The sequence below is a fragment of the Bombina bombina genome, chromosome 5 (genome assembly GCF_027579735.1).
Source record: "Bombina bombina isolate aBomBom1 chromosome 5, aBomBom1.pri, whole genome shotgun sequence".
Lineage (NCBI taxonomy): Eukaryota > Metazoa > Chordata > Amphibia > Anura > Bombinatoridae > Bombina > Bombina bombina.
Genome location: NC_069503.1, coordinates 680,459,852 through 680,483,617, shown reverse-complemented (window position 1 = coordinate 680,483,617; position 23,766 = coordinate 680,459,852). Strand labels below are relative to the sequence as shown.

Here is a 23,766-nt window from a genome sequence, read left to right as displayed (position 1 = left end):
CAACTAAATAGACTGTTACATATGTTTGTCTGCAGAAGAATTGCATATTTGAAGAGCTGTTCTCATCCTTCTTTATTTTGTAGAGTGCCAACAGATTCCGCAGCGCTAACATATGCACGTGCACACACACACATACTACTTACATCGCGCACAAGCAAAACACACACTTTAAACCCACACAGTACACAAATTCATATAATTTTTGTACAATAAAAAATAGGAAATTCAAAGGCAAAAAAATATACTACTGCTAAAGCAGAGTTCCCAATGAAAGATTAAAAAGCATGTATATGTATATATATATATATATATATAGTACCCCATACACCCTAGATAGTTAGCTTGTGGCACTCTAAAATGTAATGGTCTAGATCCATTTGTCTAGTATGTGTTCTGCCTTTAAACTGAAGCTGCACTACGTTGCAGTAGTTTTATATAGATCATGTCAGTTAACTTTTAATACTATGACCCTTAATAAAGATTATACAAGCAGTCTTATTTCAATAAATGTATTGGCATGATTATTTTATAGAATGACTTCATAGAGATTTGTAGGCATACTCTGCTGCCATTCATATGCTTTCCAGGTATCTTTTACAATCACAAATACACAGTTTTCTGTACGCTTGGCAAGTTTTTATTTGCTATAACTTTTTATTAAATTGCATATTTGTCATAGTTGTGACTTACAGTATAACAGATAGTTTAAAACACATATGCCTGGAATGGTGATTTTCAATAGTCATAGATGTACCCCAAACCAAGGTATGCACTGACTGTATTCCATCATAGTAATAGTTTGATATTGATGCATATTTATAGGATTGTAAACTTTGTGAGTCCAATTTCTTGTGTCAAACAGGAAATTGGAACGTTTGTTCATTCTGTATATAAACCGGCTCTTCAGTCACAGCAGACATACTCAGCATTTGTTTTTACTTACTTGTATCACTTGTTTTAATTTATGCACTTGATAAAGACGTATAATGCGTTGAAAAGCGTTGAGCAAATAAAACCTTTTTTACCTTACTTGAAAGACTGTCAAGATCTTTCTTTGCTGTGCCGGGCCGGAATCTTCTTATATATGGAGTAAGTTACTACATCTTTTTATTGTACATTGGATATCTTTGTCACTTGGGTTTCCATTTATTTATAGTCCTATATTTGGATACCCTGGGCATTCAACACTAGGATCCTGTGGACTCTTGTCATCTGACGTTACACCAGCTGAACAGATACATCTTATGGAGTGAGTATTCTGCACCCATATTAATTGGCTTTTACATACGCCTCAAGCCTTTTTCTCTTCATTTACTAGAGAAAATCACCTAATAGACCTGCGCCATCTATCACCACTACCTATCTATATACAGTCACAAAGGAGAGACTGCAAGAAGGCTGCGGTCTGATCTAAAGGAGAGTATCAGTTCTTAGTTCACTGAACCCAAGTTTTTTCTTTTGTGATTCAGATAGAGCATGGAATTTAAAGCAACTTTCTAATTTACTGCTATTAGCAAATGTTCTTCATTCTCTTTGTATCTTTATTTGAAAAGCAAGAATGTAAGTTTAGATGCCGGCCCATTTTTGGTGAACAACCTGGGTTGTTCTTGCTGATTGGTGGAAAAATTCATCCACCAATAAACAAGTGCTGTCCAGGGTACTGGACTTTCTTTTTTCAAATAAAGCAAGAGAACGAAGTAAAATTGATAATAGGAGTAAATTAGAAAGTTGCTTAAAATTGCATGCTCTATCTGAATCACAAAAGAAAAAATTTGGGTTCCGTGTTCCTTTAACCCCTTAATGACCGAGGACGTACAGGGTACGTCCTCTGAAAAAAGACAGTTAACGCCTGAGGACGTACCCTGCACATCCTAGGTCTGGAAAGCAGCTGGAAGCGATCCTGCTCGCTTCCAGCTGCTTTCCGGTTATTGCAATGAGGCATCCTCTCTGTGGCCCTCTCTGCACCGGACATCTATGGCCGGTATCGTTGATGGGTGGGAGCCGATGTGGGAGGCGGGTAGGCGGCCATCGATGGGCCGTGTGATGTGGAGGGGGGGATCGGGGGCGGGACCGCCGGGGGCATGCACGGACATGCGCACGTGTACGGGGGCGGGGGATGGGTACCGCTACGCTACACACAAAAAAAATAGTGGGAGAAAGGGACTAAGGGATCTTGGTTGGGTTGGTCTTGGGTGGGGGGAGCTACACTACAGAAAAGGAAAAAAATAATTAAAAAAAACCCATTTTTTTTCTAAACTGGGTACTGGCAGACAGCTGCCAGTACCCAAGATGGCGCCCATTAAGGTAGAGGGGGAGGGTTAGAGAGCTTTTTGGTGGAGGATCAGTGAGGTTGGGGGCTAAAGGGGGATCCTACACAGCAGTATATGTAAATATGCTAATGAAAAAAAAAAAAATACACCTTTTATTTTAGTACTGGCAGACTTTCTGCCAGTACTTAAGATGGCGGGGACAATTGTGGGGTAGGGGAGGGAAGAGAGTTGATTGGGAGGGATCAGGGGGTCTGATGTTTCAGGTGGGAGGCTGATCTCTACACTAAAGCTAAAATAAACCCTGCAAGCTCCTTACAAGCTACCTAATTAACCCCTTCACTGCTAGCCATAATACATGTGTGATGCGCAGCGGCATTTAGCGGCCTTCTAATTACCAAAAAGCAACGCCAAAGCCATATATGTCTGCTATTTCTGAACAAAGGGGATCCCAGAAAAGCATTTACAATCATTTGTGCCAAAATTGCACAAGCTGTTTGTAAATAATTTCAGTGAGAAACCTAAAGTTTGTGAAAGTTTGTGAAAAAGGGAACGATTTTTTTTATTTGATTGCATTTGGCAGTGAAATGGTGGCATGAAATATACCAAAATGGGCCTAGATCAATACTTTGGGTTGTTTACTACACTACACTAAAGCTAAAATTAACCCTACAAACTCCCTACAAGCTCCCTAATTAACCCCTGCACTGCTGGGCATAATACACGTGTGGTGCGCAGTGGCATTTAGCGGCCTTCTAATTACCAAAAAGCAACGCCAAAGCCATATATGTCTGCTATTTCTGAACAAAGGGGATCCCAGAGAAGAATTTACAACCATTTATGCCATAATTGCACAAGTTGTTTGTAAATAATTTCAGTGAGAAACCGAAAGTTTGTGAAAAAAATTGTGAAAAAGTGAACACATTTTTTTATTTGATCGCATTTGGCGGTGAAATGGTGGCATGAAATATACCAAAATGGGTCTAGATCAATACTTTGGGTTGTCTACTAAAAAAATAAAAATATATACATGTCAAGGGATATTCAGGAATTCCTGAAAGATATCAGTGTCCCAATGTAACTAGCACTAATTTTGAAAAAAAGTGGTTTGGAAATAGCAAAGTGCTACTTGCAGACATTCCAAGTCTCCCGGAAGCTCCGGGAGTCTCCCGCATTCAAATAGCTGCTCCCTGACGCCCGCAAATCAATTGGATATCCCGGAAGTTCAACCTACGGCAACTAACTATTAAATAGTAATATTTCTTCAGCTAGTAATAGAGCGTGCATAATGATTTTTTGTGTGATGACCACACAAAACAAATAGTTATGCACGCTCTGTTACTAGGCAGTAACTAAACTGGTTGTTTGGTCTCTGTGATCGCTTTCTGAACTTCAGCAGTTTTGTGATTGGCTGCTGGCTGCTTCATTTGCATTCATGTGTTCCACACAGAGGCGTAACTAGAAACCACAGGGCCCAGGTGCAAAAATCTAAGAAGGGCCCCCCCCATCACCCCTCCCCCCTCCAAAAAAAGCTGAATTTAATACATATTTTTTTTTTTTTTTACATTTAACACAGAAAAAAATGTGAATCAGATTACATGTCTGCAAAAGGAGATACCCTGTGCCCAGAGTCTGTGAGATGGTCTAACCACCTATTACTGTATATAGTGACACTGTTTAACCCACCCACCAGTACTGTATATAGTAAGTTAGTGACACAGTAGTCTGTAATCTGCCGATGAGATGGCTGGCCTGACCCTACCCGCCCCAGTACTTTATAAAGTGACCACAGTAGTCAGTGACATGGTCCACCCCCCCATACTGTATATAGTGGTACTGTATAGTGACACTGTTTACCCCCTGCCCCCCCATGCTGTAGTAACAAGGTCTGTAATTTGCTGGTTCCACAAACATTCACAAACACACATACATGCATAAATACACACACAGTCACATACATACACACACCATACACACACACATAAACACCAATGGGTAAAACAGAAACACTAACCCCTGAAGTTATGTCACACTCACATGATATCAGTGCAGGCAGTGGTAGGTTTTTTTATAAAAATTTTTTTTTTTTTTTTTTTTTAAGCTGGGCCCCCACCCTCAGGGGCCCAGTCGCACCTGCGACCTCTGCACCCCCTGTAGTTTCGCCCCTGGTTCCACACTTCCAGTGTAAATGCTGCGGTAACCTAAACCACCTATAGTCAGATCATATACTACTGTCTAAGAGGATTGAAGTAAGTAGTAAACGACCACGAAATATAGCAAATACGGTAATATAATTCCAAAGCAAATGCACTAAACGAACAAAATTTCCATTTGACAGGCTTCTCGAATACATGTGTTTTAAATCGATCTCGCAAACTTTACAATATCTACAGATTCTGTTATTTGTTCTTTATTTGTGTAGAATCTGTAGATATTGTAAAGTTTGCAAGATCGATTTAAAACACATGTATTCGAGAAGCCTGTCAAATGGAGATTTTGTTTGTTTAGCGCATTTGCTTTGGAATTATATTATTACCATGATATATTTGCTATGATTTTCGAGGAAGCTCAATGTTAAAGCAGCCAATTGGGAGGTTGATTACAATGGCCAATCATGAGTACATAACTGCTCCTTTTATACACTAGTTATTCTTGTTATAATTTGCTTTTAGCATAGTAGCATGGTAGTGTAGGGCTGTAGGATGTAACTTGGGTCTAAATAATACCCTTTAACATGGCAGCTTTTTTTTTTATTGCATATGTAATTTTTTTTTTTTTTCTGGGGGGGGGGGAACCTCCCTGAAATGAGTTTTTGCAGGTTGGGATGTCTGTACTTGTATTTATTGCCCTATATCTTGCAAAAAAAGCAAAGAACATGTAAACATTGGGTATTTCTAAACTCAGGAAAACATTTAGAAACTATTTAGCATGGGTGGTTTTAGTGGTTGTAGATGTGCAACAGATTTTGTGGGTGAAAATAATGGTATCTTTATAAAGTCCATTTAATGGAGAGAAAAACGGTATATAATATGTGTGGGTACAGTAAATGAGTAAGAGGAAAATTACAGCTAAACACAAACACTGCAAAAATGTAAAAATAGCCCTGGTCCCAAACGGACAGAAAATGGAAAAGTGCTGTGGTCCTGAAAATAGCTTCAGATTAGTGCCTATTTTTACACTTAAATACTGCATATTGCACAGTATCTATTTTGATTACATAGAGCACAATGTTCTTTACAGATTTGGATAGTCAAATAAATTGTGGATATATAATTATTCGTTAATAATTCGTCTTACTGAAGGACAGAGAGGACTATAATGTTTTGGTTTACAACATGTTTGAATATTCTCTAGTAGCCCAGAGCTTAAGTTTTACCAGAAATTGCACTCTTAGGCCATGTTTTTAAATGCTTATAATAAGGGCACAAATCTAGAGTAAATTCATTTGTTAGTGTTTTTAGTTTTTACAATTTTAAAGTTAAAAAAAGGAACATTTATAAGTCTTAGAAGAAAAGTGTAGACATGGCTACAGCCACAACTACCAGACTTATTTGCTTCATATTTGTGAAGGAGAGAAAGGTAGATGACTATTTATACAGTAGCACATACCAAAAAGGTAAATTCCTGGTCAAACTTCTAAAATAAAATATGTTTTATAAATATGGGTTTCCAAATTTTAAATTAAAATATGGAAATCCATATTTATAAAACAGTGTCTGTTATGTTATTACTTTTATTTAATAATATTCATTTATATGATTTTATGCAATTACTAAAGAATTCTGACAAATGTTTTATTTCTGTCTGAAAATACAGGTAGGAAACAGTAATAGGGGGTGGGACCACAGCCCATTATGATGTATAAGGCTTGGAATGCAGACATTAACACAATGGTGCAATATGGTAGTTTTTCTATATAGACCACAAAGAGCATGGGTGGGGATCAGTTTTATGGGAAATATCACATAAAAAAATGTTGTGAAACAAACAGTATAGCAAACATGAAAAAACTAGTGTAACTATTACCAAAATAAACCATACAATTATATATACACAAAATAATAAACCCAGACAGCAGAAATAAGCTTTAATCTTTCAAATAGCAAACAAAAAAATAATAATTATCTCAACATGCTCCATTCAGCATAATAGGGTGCTGTTTTGATTGTGAGTATTATTGCTCCTATTGCCATTTATTGGACACCACGGTGGATGTTCTGCACTATGAGGTGCCCTTATTTTTATTCTATATTCACATTTTTAGATTAGATTAGATTTTAGATTAGATTTAGATGTCCTGTTAAAGGGTTATTTTGACCATGTTAGTCCATCGGGTGCTTAACAAAAGGGCAGGCACGGGATATGAATAGATTATTGCTGCTCATATCGAAATAGCACTGTTCTTGGGTCTTCATGTGTCTTGTCACCTAGTGTCTGCCTGTTTTCTGTCCTCTAGTATATATTTGCATGTTGCCCCTTTTGTGTTATCACCTTGTGAAAATATTGGGTTTACCTGTGAACTGCCCTTTGGACAGGTTTGTCACTACAGTTGTCTTAGAGGTCTCAATTGAGATCTGGCCAACACATCTGAGAGCCTCTTCTGGCCCTTAAGTCAGTAGTAGCATTCCTACAGGAAGGCCTCCTCTACGTGTGCCCCCCACCCCTGCAAAACAGACTCCTCTACGTGTGCCCCCCACCCCTGCAAAACAGACACTGAAAATTAATGAATCGTCTACCATATTTGTACAGGAAGGCTGTGCAAATGCATATTTTCTGGCATGTACTAACCAATAGAAAAGGAAAACAGTCACAGAGAAGCAGCTCCTCATAAAGGGCTCTTATTTTGTATGATTTTGGATGTCTGGTTTGTGCATTTGGGTGCCTCTGATGTTTGTATGTGTTATTTCTCGCAGTGATGACAAGTACTTAGGTGCCTGTTATTTTTAGTGACTTTAAGGGGGGATCCTACACAGCAGCATGTAAATATGCTTAAAAAAAAAGAAAAAAGAAATATACCTTTTATTTTAGTACTGGCAGACTTTCTGCCAGTACTTATGATGGCGGGGACAATTGTGGGGTGGGGGAGGGAAGAGAGCTGTTTGGGAGGGATCAGGAGGTCTGATGTTTCAGGTGGGAGGCTGATCGCTACACTAAAGCTAAAATTAACCTTGCAAGCTCCCTACAAGCTCCCTAATTAACCCCTTTACTGCTAGACATAATACACGTGTGATTCTCAGCAGCATTTAGCGGCCTTCTAATTACCAAAAAGCAACGCCAAAGCCACGGCTAACAAATTTTTTTGCTAAGAGGTGACATTTTCACCTCTTAGCCAATAGCTGTGCAGTAAATCCGGCTCCCATGGGCGCCAAGCCGGATTTACCGCACGGCTATTGGCTAAGAGGTGAAAACGTCACCTCTTAGCAAAACATTTTTTAACTGTGGGCTGCTGTAGCAGCTAAGAACGGCGATTGGTTGAAACAAATAAAGGAGCTTTCTACATGAAATATCTTATACTTCATGAATGAAAGTCCCCTTTATTTGTTTCAACAGTCAATCCTAGCGTTTGTACAACGCTAGGATTGACTTTCACTTTAAGCTTGAATTGGTATTCGTCCAAAAAACAAATCAACTAACAAAATAGTGAATGAAACGAACAAATATGTGAACAATTTGCTTTATTAATTAGGCACCATACAAAGAGTCAGGAAAGGGGGAAGGAACTGATATAATTTGGCTTATCAGTTACTTCATTTGCAATGATGTTCAGGGGGTTGGACCATTCATGTGTCCAATTTCTGCTATCCAATGCTATCATAGTATTACTAATTAATGATTATTTGGACATCCATTCAGGTGTTCTAAAATAAGTTGTCTACCATAGGAATGCGCGACCTACGTCACTTCCGGTGACGTGAAATCAGCTGCTGGAGGTTTGTGGCGCTCACTGCTCATGCACTAGAGGCCCAACCTCCTACAACATTTGTTTAAGACACAATAGGTGACTGAGCTGCATCTTCACAGATACAGAGATAACAGAAATTGCATTACCTCATTGGTAGACAACTTATTTTAAAACACAGCGTGGGAAACATGGTTCGGGTTTCAGCTATGAAGTGTCACTATGAGATGCTCAGTGTTCTCAGGGAATGCATTGATGATGATCTCAAGAAGGCCTACAGGAAGCTGGCCCTGAGATGGCACCCGGGTAAGAGGAAGCTGGGTAGACACTATTTTCTACTGCCTCTCTAAAAGTGGACAAGATGTGAGGTTGCAATCTATTCTGTTCTTATGACCGAGGTAGATGTAAGGCTTGGGTAAACATGAGGCTGTTGTTTATTGCCTCCACGTCAGTGATAGTTGTGAGGTTGTGGTTTGCTAATTTATTGTTACTTAATTCAGGGTGAGCAGACAGCCAAGGGGTTTACGCGATAATAGTGTCTACCCAGCTTCCTCTTACCCGGGTGCCACCTCAGGGCCAGCTTCCTGTAGGCCTTCTTGATATCATCATCAATACATTCCCTGAGAACACCAAGCATCTCATAGTGACACTTCATAGCTGAAACCCGATGTCATCTGTCTGTCATCAGCTGTTTTAAGGAAGTTGGGCCTCTAGCGCATGCGCAGTGAGCACCACAAACCTCAAGCAGCTGATTTACGTCACTGGAAGTGACGTAGTAGTCACATTCCTACGCAATAGACAACTTATTTTAGAACACAGGCACTAAATGTTGACTTCATACAGGCTTATCCAATCATGCGTTAACCTAGCAAAGGGAGGTGGGAGATTAGGGGAAGCCCAACCATTCTCAATCACTTTGACTAGAACAAATGGAAACTGAAAAGTTGTGTGCTCCTGGAGTGCTCCAGTCATTCACCATTCTTTCTTTGCTCCCTTCAAATGGTATTTTGCCAAATTGCTAGTATGTAACTTGTTAGACTTACTCCCAAATTTACCTAAATTTAGAAGAGTCAGTTAAAACCTGCATTATCTATGCTACAGAAAATCTGAAGCAAGTTTTTATAAGACATATAAGATTTTTTTTAAATGAGTTATATATTTTGCTTCCACTTGTAAATAATGGGAACACATTTTGTTAACAAAAAAATTTTGTTATGAAACATTCTGATAAAATGAATCCTACAATAAAGAGACCTTAAAACACAATTATTTTATTTCATGATTCAGACAGAACAATTTAATTAACTTTCCAATTTACTTTTTTTAAAACATTTGCTTTATTCTCTTGGTATCCTTTGTTGAAGGAGCACCAATACACTACTGGGAGCTAGCTGAACACATTGGGGCCTATCTATCAAGCTCCGAAAGGAGCTTGACGGCCCATGTTTCTGGCGAGTCTTCAGACTCGCCAGAAACAGCAGTTATGAAGCAGCGGTCACAAAGACCGCAGCTCCATAACCTGTCCGCCTGCTCTGAGCAGGCAGACAGACATCGCCGGAAATCAACCCGATCGAGTACGACCGGGTTGATTGACACCCCCCTGCTGGTGGCCCATTGGCCGCGAGTCTTCAGGGGGCGGCGTTGCACCAGCATCTCTTGTGAGCTGCTGGTGCAATGCTGAATACGGAGAGCGTATTGCTCTCCATATTCAGCGAGGTCTGGCGGACCTGATCCGCACTGTCGGATCAGGTCCACCAGACCTTGATAACTAGAGGCCATTGGGTGAGCCAATGGCAAGCAGAATATGTGTGTTGCCACCAAACAGCAGCTTACTTCCTGTAGTGCACTGCTGCTCCTAAGTCTTCCAAGAGAATGGAGCAAATTAGATAATAGAAATTGTAAAATTGTTTAAAATTACATGTTCTGAATCATAAAAGTTTAATTTTGACGTTACAGTTCCGTTAAAGACACCACATGAGGGTATAACCATAACTCTTCTTTCATTAGCTATATATATTTTTTATTTTAGTGAAATATTTGTTTATTACATTTATCAAATACAAGAAGATAGATGACAAAATAAACAAGACTCAGAAATAACATTATTTAAAAATCCAGTGTAAAGTGGCAAATTAGTGCAAGAAAAAATATCTCATTCAAACAGTATTCAATACAAATAAAAAAACAAAGGAAAAGGTGTAAACAGATAAATAAACCATAGTTTGAACAGTAAGGATGACTACATGAACTAAAATATAAGTAATATAAGTCTAATAAAATAACAAAGGAATCTCAACTCTGAATTATAATTTTGCATTGGAAAATAAGAAAAAACACGGAGGCCATATTATATAATAACTCACAGCCATCGACTCAGCATAATTAGGGTGCAATTCACAAGGGTTGGAGAATAAATAGATAATAGAGCGTCCCAGTAGAATTCTACCATTGAAACAAAATCTTATTTCCCAGCTCTACAGCTCTGTAATTTTAATAACATTACAGTATAAATTAATCTGGGTACATCTGCTCTTTTCCATCAAGCTGGAATAAGATATTTGGCGCAATTTAGCATAAGTCTAAATATAGCTAAAGGGACAGTCAAATCAAAAATTAAACTTTCATGATTCAGATAGGGCATGCAATGTTAAACAGCTTTCCAATTTACTTTTATCATCAAATGTGCTTTGTTCTCTTGGTATTCATTGTTGAATGCTAAGCCTAGGTAGGCTCATAAACTGATTTTTAAGCCAATGAATCCGCCTCTTCTCTCAATGCATTTTGACAGGTTTTCACAGTGAGACAGTGCGAGTTCATGTGTGCCATATGGGTAACGTGCTCATTCCCATGGAGTTATTTATGAGTCAGCACTAATTGGATAAAAAGTTTGTCAAAAGAACTGAGATAAGGATGCAGTCTTCAGAGGGTTAGATATAAGGTAATAACAGAGACAAAAATTGTATAAATATGACAGTGTTATGTTAGTTATGCAAAACTCGGGAATAGGTAAAACACGGATTATCTATCTTTTTAAACAATAAACATTTTCAAGTAGACATAATTACATTTGAGTGGGGGGGGGGTAATTCAAATTTTCTTTTTTTTTTTTTAAAAAAATGCTTTATTAAGACTGTGTAAATTACAGCAACACATGCATGCATAAGCTGTCATTAAATTTACACAGGGAGGTAAACATGAGAACTTTTAAACATACTGTGTATTTACACCCAGCGACATAGAAACATTGTCCATTAAATCCAAGGACGATGAAGATAAGGTAATCACTGTTCCTATTTTCTATTCTAGAGCTACCAAAAAATGGAGCTTGGCTTTAGTATAACAAAGGATAATAGCTGATGAGATGTGTTACTGTACACTGAGTGCAGAATTATTAGGCAAATTAGTATTTTGACCACATCATCCTCTTTATGCATGTTGTCTTACTCCAAGCTGTATAGGCTCGAAAGCCTACTACCAATTAAGCATATTAGGTGATGTGCATCTCTGTAATGAGAAGGGGTGTGGTCTAATGACATCAACACCCTATATCAGGTGTGCATAATTATTAGGCCACTTCCTTTCCTTTGGCAAAATGGGTCAAAAGAAGGACTTGACAGGCTCAGAAAAGTCAAAAATAGTGAGATATCTTGCAGAGGGATGCATCACTCTTAAAATTGCAAAGCTTCTGAAGCGTGATCATCGAACAATCAAGCATTTCATTCAAAATAGTCAACAGGGTCGCAAGAAGCGTGTGGAAAAACCAAGGCGCAAAATAACTGCCCATGAACTGAGAAAAGTCAAGCGTGCAGCTGCCAAGATGCCACTTGCCACCAGTTTGGCCATATTTCAGAGCTGCAACATCACTGGAGTGCCCAAAAGCACAAGGTGTGCAATACTCAGAGACATGGCCAAGGTAAGAAAGGCTGAAAGACGACCACCACTGAACAAGACACACAAGCTGAAACGTCAAGACTGGGCCAAGAAATATCTCAAGACTGATTTTTCTAAGGTTTAATGGACTGATGAAATGAGAGTGAGTCTTGATGGGCCAGATGGATGGGCCCGTGGCTGGATTGGTAAAGGGCAGAGAGCTCCAGTCCAACTCAGACGCCAGCAAGGTGGAGGTGGAGTACTGGTTTGGGCTGGTATCATTAAAGATGAGCTTGTGGGGCCTTTTCGGGTTGAGGATGGAGTCAAGGTCAACTCCCAGTCCTACTGCCAGTTTCTAGAAGACACCTTCTTCAAGCAGTGGTACAGGAAGAAGTCTGCATCCTTCAAGAAAAACATGATTTTCATGCAGGACAATGCTCCATCACACGCATCCAAGTACTCCACAGCGTGGCTGGCAAGAAAGGGTATAAAAGAAGAAAATCTAATGACATGGCCTCCTTGTTCACCTGATCTGAACCCCATTGAGAACCTGTGGTCCATCATCAAATGTGAGATTTACAAGGAGGGAAAACAGTACACCTCTCTGAACAGTGTCTGGGAGGCTGTGGTTGCTGCTGCACGCAATGTTGATGGTGAACAGATCAAAACACTGACAGAATACATGGATGGCAGGCTTTTGAGTGTCCTTGCAAAGAAAGGTGGCTATATTGGTCACTGATTTGTTTTTGTTTTGTTTTTCAATGTCAGAAATGTATATTTGTGAATGTTGAGATGTTATATTGGTTTCACTGGTAAAAATAAATAATTGAAATGGGTATATATTTGTTTTTTGTTAAGTTGCCTAATAATTATGCACAGTAATAGTCAGCTGCACACACAGATATCCCCCTAAAATAGCTATAACTAAAAACAAACTAAAAACTACTTCCAAAACTATTCAGCTTTGATATTAATGAGTTTTTTGGGTTCATTGAGAACATGGTTGTTGTTCAATAATAAAATTAATCCTCAAAAATACAACTTGCCTAATAATTCTGCACTCCCTGTATGTTAATAAAGAAAGGGTTAATAGAGTATATGGCACGAGGAAGACATTACCTGATCACATTTAAACGGACATTCCAGTGAAAATATAAATGCACATAGATTTATTACATCTTTGAATAGAAACATATTTGCACTATACATCTATTGGCAAAAATGCTTCTAGTAAAAGTTATCACTGTTTTAGTGTTAATATTTTTCTCTGCACGTGCATGTGAAGCATAGCTAGATATTCTCAGTGCACCCACATTTTAAATAATGCAGCTGCTCAGATAATCAGTGGGGGCTTGTATCATATCAGCAATTAACAAATTGAGTAATTTCCAGATGATACAAGCACCTTAGGCTCCCCGAAAAATGTTGGTGCACGGTGCATACTTAACCTTTTAACGCCGTTATGCCGTTCTATTCCGTCATATTTACACTGGGCTTTAAAGCCGTTATGACGGAATAGAACGTCATATCAAACGGCTGTCCTGAAGCCTTCTGCGCTTCAAGGACTTGATCGCGGTCTGGAGGGCGTTCCTAGGGTTGTAGGGACGCCCCCCAGATGCGATCCAATAATTGAAATCTCGCGATCGTATGCACAGGTGTTCCGATGTAGACACTTTAACCCTGTCACGAAAGGGTTAAATACACTTTTGAAACAGCTATATCTTTTATTAGAAGCATTTTTGCTAATACATGTATATTACAAAATTGCTTCTGTTCATTACCCATGTGGTTTCCAATTTTGGCTGGAATATCCCTTTAATATGGGCTCAGTACAGATGATGAGGCGTTTGGTATGAAAAGAAGTATAGGGAAAAGCTGTTGGAACTATTTTATAAAATGAGATGATCTAATAATATAGAATGGTAGGACATTATGACGTATGATAAGAAAGTCAAAAGAAGCTGATGGATTAGTATTATGTAGAGCTGAGTTTGCTTGTTATGTAGTAAGGGACGTTATTGTAATGATTAGAGCATAAATATACTAATAAATAAATCAATATACAGAGGGATTGGTGCCTACTTGACTGGGATTAAGTAAATAACATAAGTACACCAGTAACTTGATAAACAAAGTGTACTGCCGGTGTTCTGTGAAGGGACCGAACTTTGTAAAAGAGCGAACCATGTCACTTCCTGTGACGTTTCATCAGCTGTTGCTCTCATTTTGCCCCTAATACGCATGGGTGCCAGCGTCATCACTTACCTGGCCGCATACGTCACGGTTAAACTATGTAGACTTATGAAATTCTGAAACCATTGTATAGCTCATGCGTGGCCTTTTCTATCATACATGGGGGTGTTTTATTAAACGATGTTTATTCAACACTGTATGTGCATTATGGTGTGAAACCGAAATAAATGTATATTTTGTAAAAATATTTATTTATATATAACCTCAAACATGGAAAGATGTTTATTGGTCCCTGACTCCCTGCATGACAAACAGCCACTTGGATATCACCACTGCATGTCGTATTTTAAAGTAAACATAAAGTGAAGTGCTTTGAATGTTTGTATGCGTTTGAGGTTATATAAATAAATATTTCTAAATAGCTATACATTTATTTCTGTTTCACACCATAATGCACATACAGTGTTGAATAAACATTGTTTAATAAAACACCCCCATTTATGATAGAAAATGCCACGCATGCGCTATACAATGGTTTCAGAATTTCACAAGTCTAAATAGTTTTACCGTGACGTATGCGGCCAGGTAAGTGATGACGCTGGCACGCATGCGTATTAGGGGCAAAATGAGAGCAATAGCTGACTAAACGTCACAGGAAGTGACATGGTTCGCTCTTTTGAAAAGTTAGGTCCCTTCACAAAACACTGGCCAAGTATGCCTACATCTTAGTATTGGCTAACATTTATTGTTTTTCTTTTTTAAACATGTTCCTGTCAGACCTCTAGAGCATTGATTTTCAACCTTTTTTTTGCCGTGGCACACTTTTTTACATTAAAAAATCCTGCGGCACACCACCATCCCAAAATTTTACAAAATCACACATTGTATATATAAAAGTTACTTCACAAAAGGCAAGCACTCGCTGGTATTTTTTCAAACAACAGTATTGACTGTACAACAAATCAGTAAACCTTTTCAGGAATCCGCACGTCCTCAGACATGTCTGAGGACGGGCGAGTGCTTGCCTTTTGTGAAATAACTTCTCTATGTACGAATCAGGTGGGCACCCTAGGAGTTGGTACTTTATGAGTGTGCTGGGTTCTTCTGGACTATGGTATATATAGTCATCATCTCACTCAAAATAAAAAAACGTCCCAGAATAAAAAACAAGCAAAATGTATAAAAAAATATCACACTGTTGTCAGTCTACCACGGCACACTGGTTGAAAAACACTGCTCTAGAGGGGTGTCCCTCTCCACCAGTGACAGTAGTCTTTATTCAGACTTCTAGAGGCGTGTCCCTCTCCACCAGTGACAGTAGTCTTTATTCAGACCTCTAGAGGCGTGTCCCTCTCCACCAGTGACAGTAGTCTTTATTCAGACCTCTAGAGGCGTGTCCCTCTCCACCAGTGACAGTAGTCTTTATTCAGACCTCTAGAGGCGTGTCCCTCTCCACCAGTGACAGTAGTCCTTATTCAGACCTCTAGAGGCGTGTCCCTCTCCACCAGTGACAGTAGTCTTTATTCAGACCTCTAGAGGCGTGTCCCTCTCCACCAGTGACAGTAGTCCTTATTCAGACCTCTAGAGGCGTGTCCCTCTCCACCAGTGACAGTAGTCCTTATTCAGACCTCTAGAGGTGTGTCCCTCTCCACCAAAGACAGTAGTCCTTATTCAGACCTCTAGAGGTGTGTCCCTCTCCACCAAAGACAGTAGTCCTTATTCAGACCTCTAGAGGTGTGTCCCTCTCCACCAAAGACAGTAGTCCTTATTCAGACCTCTAGAGGTGTATCCCTCTCCACCAAAGACAGTAGTCCTTATTCAGACCTCTAGAGGTGTGTCCCTCTCCACCAAAGACAGTAGTCCTTATTCAGACCTCTAGAGGCGTGTCCCTCTCCACCAAAGACAGTAGTCCTTATTCAGACCTCTAGAGGCGTGTCCCTCTCCACCAGTGACAGTAGTCTTTATTCAGACCTCTAGAGGCGTGTCCCTCTCCACCAGTGACAGTAGTCCTTATTCAGACATCTAGAGGCGTGTCCCTCTCCACCAGTGACAGTAGTCCTTATTCAGACCTCTAGAGGCGTGTCCCTCTCCACCAAAGACAGTAGTCCTTATTCAGACCTCTAGAGGCGTGTCCTTCTCCACCAGTGACAGTAGTCCTTATCAGCCAGTAGGAAGTAAAAATCAATTCTGCAGTATAAGTATCAATTTAAAGGGAAAGGAACCCCGACATTTCTCTTTCATAATTCAGATAGAGCATGCCATTTTAAACATTTCTAATTTACTTCTTTTATTAAATTTTCCTAGTACTTTTGGTATCTTTTGTTGAAAAGCAGGAATGTAAACTCAGGAGTGTGCACATGTCTGGAGCACTATATGGCAGCAGTTTTGCAAGAATGTTATCCATTTGCAAGAGCAGTAGATGGCAGCACTATTTCCTGCCATGCAGTGCTCTAGTCACCTACCTAAGTATCTCTTCAACAAAGAATACTGTGGGAGCAAACCAAAATGAATCCTAAGAGTAAACTGGAAGCTTTTTTTTAAAAACTGTATGGTCTATCTGAATCAGAAAATAAATGTTCTGGGTTTCATATCCCTATAAACATTGGTATCAAATCCTTTGTTGAATACCATACATAAGTAGGCTCAGGTGCATTGACTTATCCAATGTGTTCAGCTACTCCAATGATGTTCCTTCAACAAAGGATACCAAGAGAATGAAGCTAATTTGATTTATAAAAAAAAAAAAAAAAAAAAAAAAAGTAAACTAGAAAGTTGATTACAATTGTGTACTCTGAATCATGAAAGAAAAGTGTTGGTCTCCTGCCCATTTTAATATGTCCTGCTGCAGCTACAGCCATGTTTTCCTGGACACTTATGAGTTATACATACTGCAAGGTGTGCAGAGGGGAACATTAATAGTGCTGTCCAGTGTCACTATTTGTATGCTGTCCTGGGTTGAAATTAATGTCCCTACCTGCACACCCTGCAGCATGTATAACTCATAAGTGTACAGGAAAACATTGCTGAGGTGGCAACCCTAGCTGCATATGGAAGTGTAAATGTTGTCATTGCACACGCTATTGACCCATTTATAACTGTCCCTACTTACCCTCTGCATAGAAGGAAACTTAGGTTACAACTTGAAGTTATCCATTGTTTGATGGACACTAAAACTACATTTTATTTCAATATTTAAACAACTAATAAAATTTTAAAAAAAATACACCTGCATATTATTCTCAGGCTACTCTATTCCTTGAGTACTTTATTCTATCTAGCATTTATTTAGTGTTTAAAATACATTTAATAGTAAGAATAATTGGAATAGCCAAGCAAACAAACTGTAATAAGTCATATTTGTATTATTCTTGGTTAATGTCTAATTAAAGTTCAACCATGATAAAGCTACAGATCTGTATTTTATTACATTTAGCTGACACACCCTTGTGATTAAAATGCAGAACCTTCCCTAGTGATGTTAAACACTGCTCAGAATGATTAAAATGCTTAACTAGCCCTAATCAAATCTGATTTTTCATTAGGAAACATCCTCAGGACATGTTTCTAAAGAGCTAAAACAAGTGCTAAATGATAAATATTGCAATTTATTCAACATCAGTATATATTGGCTGCAAGTAGGTCTTGTATATGCAGTAACGGTTCTATGGGAATGCTGAGGGGTGCTATGCACCTTCAAATGCACATGTAACACCCCCATTGAGCTTTAAAGGGATCTATATATTATGTTTTGTGTCTTCACCACCTTTGTTAGCCCCCTAAATATTAAATTATAGAACTGGCACTGAGCAAATGTTTTATAAAATCAAGAAGTTAGTCAAAGGGACAGTAAACATCTTGAGATTTTATAAATGTTTAGTTATGGATAATGAAACTTTGCACTATATTTTCATTATATATTTTGCCCCTTGTCCTGTAATTTAGCTTTGATTGAAATAAACACTGTTATATATGTCTCTAATTGACTGTATTAGATAGCAACTGCAAAATAATTGCCTTTATACTAACTTTGTGACACTGGCTAGCCTTGTTGTCAGCAGACTAAAGCCCAGATTGGCTCCTCCAAATGGTGGGTGGAGTTTAGCTACTGAAAAATAATTGCAGTCAAACAAATGTTAATTTGTTTTAAAAAAGTTAGACTTGGCTATTATATTATTCTCTTAAGTAGGAATTAATACATTTGATAAAACAAAGAAGACGGTCCGGAATGTATAAAAATAAAAGTCCTTTATTGATTAAAGCATAAAAAAGCGTAAAAGGCATGAACGCATCCAGAATAGGTTAGTTTACAACAGGTGTGATACCTGAGCTGACATGTTTCGGCAGTTAAGCCGTAATCATAGCCTAGGTTACAAACATACAAAGCATGTTTAAAAAGCGTGTAAAATTCACTGATTGGTCCATCAATTAAGAACAAAGAACGACCTATTTACCATACTAAACCTAAACAGAAAATAAGAGTGACAAATCCTACATAAAGCACTGTTGAAGCATGTATGCATGTGTACAGAGGAACACAAAATAAACCCATAGGATTATAATAATATTGATAATATTATGGACAGGAAAAAAGATAGGTAACAACCTAAACACACATAATATAGAACGCAGAAATCTGAGAATAATATAAATATGAAAACAAAGGGTACTTGCTATATATATGAATAATCTACAAATCTTTAAGCCATATGTCATATAGTACCTGCTTCTATTAATGAGGAAGGTATATAAGGGGTGTCAGAGCAGAAATCGTATTAAACTCAGAGGTAGCATAAATACAAAAATACATATACAAGAGCTGTATAATATAGCATAGCATAATTAGATCATTCCCAAAGGTCGAATTATTCCCAAAAAATAATCAAATCATATTTGGAGTTCAATCCTAGAGGTTCTGGTTCTATGTTAAAAGATCAAGAACACCTCATGTTTGGCTAATAGAGCATCAATGTCCCCACCCCTCTTAGGCACAGTCACCTTTTCAATGGCTACCCATCTGAAGGCATTCAGCTTGGAATCATGTTGGGTAGCAAAATGCTGAACCAGAGGGGTGGTAGATCTGCCTCTGGTGATTGTAGAGATATGCTCTCTAATTCTTGCGTTAATGTCTCTTGAGGTGAGACCTACATATTGTATTTGGCACTTGACACAGGTGATCAAATATATGACATAAGTGCTACAATTGAGACATGCTTTAATATCGTAAGACTTGCCAGTCACAGCTGAGGTAAAAGTGTCAGTGATTTAAACAAATTCACAGGGCTTGCATTTCCTATAACCACATTTGAACATGCCCATGTGGGTAAGCCAAGAGCTCCCTACTCTGTCAGATTCCTTTAATTGTGTAGGAGATAAAAGAGAGCCAAGAGTAGAGCACTTCTTATATGAACATCGTACACCTTTTTGGACAACTTGTTTCAGTTGTTCATCTGCCGCCAATAGAGGATAATGCTTTTTTATAATGCTGCATATTCTAGCGTATTGAACACTATAGCTTGTAATTAAAATGAACTCCCTCAAAATGAGTAACCATGGTGTAGGTCTTATTATCTAGTAACAATGTATCCCTTTGGATGAGTTTCACTTTGTTTTTGGCTTTTTAAATGTGACTGGACGTGTATTTAACACATTTGATACCTCAATATTTAATGTCACCAAAATGCATGCATTCTAATAATTTATAATATTAGAATAAGGATATTAATTAATTCTTTCTACATACATACCATATTTATCACATCTTTATACTGTCCGCGGCTTGTTGTTTATCCACATTACGAAGAGATTAATTTTACTTTCGTTGACGTTAGTTTATGTATCTTTTTTTTTTTTTATTACATTATCTTTGGCATAATCATAAAATGTTTATATTACCCCATTGTTTTTTTTTGCATACCTATGTCATATCATGGACTTCTTTAATGTAATATATTATCAAAAATAAACTACTATGATCTCAGAAGTATAGAAACAGTATTTCTGATTGTGTGAACCATTAATATTTTCACAACTTATGCTCAAGGCAGGATACCTAGAACATCTTTTTTCCTGGCTCTTACCATTAATTTACTCATTTTCTATGACCCCCTCAGCTACAGACATTGACTCCCTTGTTTAGAACTACTGATCATATTATAAATAAATGTATTCATATCTATGCATATATATTTCACAGCTAGTGTTTTATCTTATGCACTTTGGCTTAAATTTGTACACAATTTGTAATACAACTCCAATCCCAAGCTGCTAAATATTAATATTGTTAGTTAAACATATTTATCTTTATCAACACATTTTTTTTATTTTTAAATTCATTTGTTATCAGCATTCATACTAATTATAGTATTTACTGATCATCCCTCTTATTAATGGTAAGGGGAGAATATTATTTGTAATAGTATTAATATTATAATTGCTACACTGCTAACTAGAAAGCTTTTGACTTTAATTGATGATACAAAAACAGTGATTTATTTAACAGTAGTGCTTACCTTGTATTTGAAGAGAAGCAGCAGTCCAAAACTAAAAGAGAGAAGAAGGAAAAGTGGAATTTTCCTGATGCCCTTAAGAGGTGAAATAATCTGTGATTGTACCAAAGCAGACATGCCACTCCCACTTGACTGTATGAAAGCATGTATGAATCAGTTCTTTTCCTGCCCTCAAAATATGACAGTTTTGGCAGCTCATATACGACAACACTAGGGTAGTGGCTTAACGTTGATTCAGTCCTGAGTAAGAGAACATGCTCAAGCAAGAAGGTTGTTGCTTTTGGCAACAATCATCTGAAACATAGTTTTTGCATCAAATCAGATTTTTGACTCTTTCCATTGCATATGAACATTTTAAAAGGACATGAAACCCATTTATTTCTCTCATGACTCAGATAGAACATACAATTTTATACAACGTTCCAGATTATTTCTATTGTCAAATTTGCTTCAGTCTCTTGGTATCCTTTGTTGGAGGATCAGCAATGCACTACTGTGAGCTAGATGTACATATCAGGTGAGTCAATAACAATAAGCAAATAAAGCTAGCTCCCAGTAGTGCATTGCTGCTCTGAGCCTACCTAGGTATGCTTTTCCATAAAGGATACTAACAGTAAAAAGCAAACTTGATAATAGAAGTAAATTAGAAAGTTGTGAAAAATTGCATGCTCTGTCTGCATCATGAACGTTTTAATACAGTGTACTAATATTTTATTGAACAACAAGTCACCAAAGTTTCAGTAAGAAACGAATATATTAAAAGGGCATGAAACCCAACATTTTTCTTTCATGATTCAGATAGAGCATACAATTTAAAAAAAAAAGTTTCCATTGTACCTCTATTATTAAAGGGACATTAAACACTTTGAGATGGTAATATAAAATGATAAATTGTTTATATAAAACAACTCTGCAATATAATTCCATTCTGAAATTGTGAGCTTTTCAGTTCCTGTTAGAAATGGAAGTGCAGAACACTGTTAAATCCAGCACAACCATTGGCTGCACACTCTAGTGACCTATGTATAACTGTCCCTAATTGGCTACAGCAGAGAAGGTAACACAAGTTACAACATGGCAGCACCCAGTGTTTTATAGAAACTAAAACTTTACACTTATTTTGTCACTTTTTAAACAACTAATGAAACTTTAAAAAATACATCTACATGTTAGTCATGGACTAATCTTTTCTTTGAATGCATCATTCTATCTAGCATGTATTTAGTGTTTAATGTCCCTTTAAACTTGCTTTGATCTTGTGTTATTTTTTGATGAAGAGATATCTAGATAGGTAGCATGCACATATCTGGGGCCCTACAAAACAGGAAATAGTGCTGCCATCTAGTGCTCTTGCCAATGTATAACGTTCTTTTTAAACTGCTTCTTCCTGTTTACCTTCCTGCTTTCAACAAAGAATACCAAGAAAATTTGATAAAAGAAGTACATTTGAATGTTTTTCACATTTGTATGCTCTATCTCAGTGGTCGCCAACTGGTGGTCCAAAAAGATGTTGGTGGTCCGTGACACCATCAAGCAGAAATTAATTTCCTCTGCCCCCCCCTCCCCTGTCGCAGCGCAACTCCCTACAGTGCCTGTCTGGACATCAGTGAAAACCGACGGAGGAGGAGTTAAATTACAATCTCCCTACGCACATTGAGTAATACTTCCATTCTAAAGCCAGCAGAGGTTGGTATAGTCTTGGCTTGAAATAGTAAAATTAAAGTATATAAAAAAAAGAAAATCTAAAAAAAAAATCTCTCTTGTATTTCATTTATTTTCTTCCCTTTACCTGTCTCTTTGTAGTAGTTTTCCTAATTCCTTCAGATGGACTTACATCAATATTTGTCTTCCTCCCCTCCATCTTCTTTTTTTTTTTTATTAAATATGAATTATTTTTCATTCTAATAATTTTCCCGCGCACAAAGCCATTCCACCTGAATTCCAGTAATTGCCATCCAGCAGATCAGCCATATCCCACCAGTATTATAGTAATTGCCAGTAACATCAGTCGTGGTTAGCTCACATCCATATTGAGAGCTTTCTTATATAAACATTAATTTATGACTCCAATGTCTGTCCATGATCTTAAGTAGTTTTTAATAATTCCTAACTGGGGAGGTAAATTGGAAGTCTTGGGGTCCTATTAAACATAATTCTTTTTTCCCATGTTCTACCTCTCTGTTTCCAGCTCAAAAGTTGGCACTCACCCTTCATCTGTCATTTGGAAGTATTCTCTCATTTCTGTCATTCAGTTAACTCCAAAAAATAATTCTTAAAAATGTGTTAATACTGTGTATACATAATGTAAACGTAGCTATGGCTATACTAGTTATGTATAATATGTGTGTGTGTGTGTATAATATATATATATATATATATATATATATATATATATATATACACACACACACATTATAGAGGTTTGTATCTTTAAAAAAAAAATAATGTTAGTGGTCCACGGGATTCAAATTTGTGAGTTTAGTGGTCCCTGAGGTTCGAAAGGTTGGCGACCCCTGCTCAATCTGAATCATGAAAGAAAAAACTAAATGTATGCTTACCTGATAAACTATTTTCTTTCTTGGCAGTTAGAGTCAAAAATTTCATTCATTACTGTGGGAATTCAACACCTGGCCACCAGGAGGACACAAAGGCACCCCAGTAAAATCTTTATGTATCCCTCCCACTTTCCCTACCCTCAGTAATTCAAGTAGAGGATAATGAAAAGTAAAGAGAGACAAGAGGTATAGAGGTGCAGGAAGGACAAAACACTTCCGCCATTACAAAAATATCAGCGAGGGATCTTGGACTCTCACTGCCAAGAAATAAAATAATTTATCAGCATAAAGTTTGTTTTCTTTCTAATGGCAGTGAGAGTCCATGATTTAATTTTCACAGAATGAATAGGGAGGGAAAGAAAAAACAAGAGCCAGTCCTAAACCGAAGGTACCACTGCTTGAAGCACTTTTCTTCCAAAGGCAGCCTCAGCTGGGGCAAACACATAAAATTTATAAAATTTGGTAACGGTATGTAA

At 37.7% G+C, this 23,766-nt stretch overlaps 1 protein-coding gene across 1 annotated transcript in view; it reads right to left on the bottom strand.

Moving 5' to 3' along the window:
* The window catches only part of SERPINB5 (serpin family B member 5), an 80,777-nt gene extending 59,887 nt beyond the window's left edge, over nucleotides 1–20,890 (bottom strand). The window contains exon 1 of the mRNA XM_053713087.1: nucleotides 20,739–20,890. The gene's annotated coding sequence lies outside the window, so the exon portion shown is untranslated. The remainder of the gene's footprint in view (nucleotides 1–20,738) is intronic.
* Nucleotides 20,891–23,766: the final 2,876 nt, after the last annotated feature.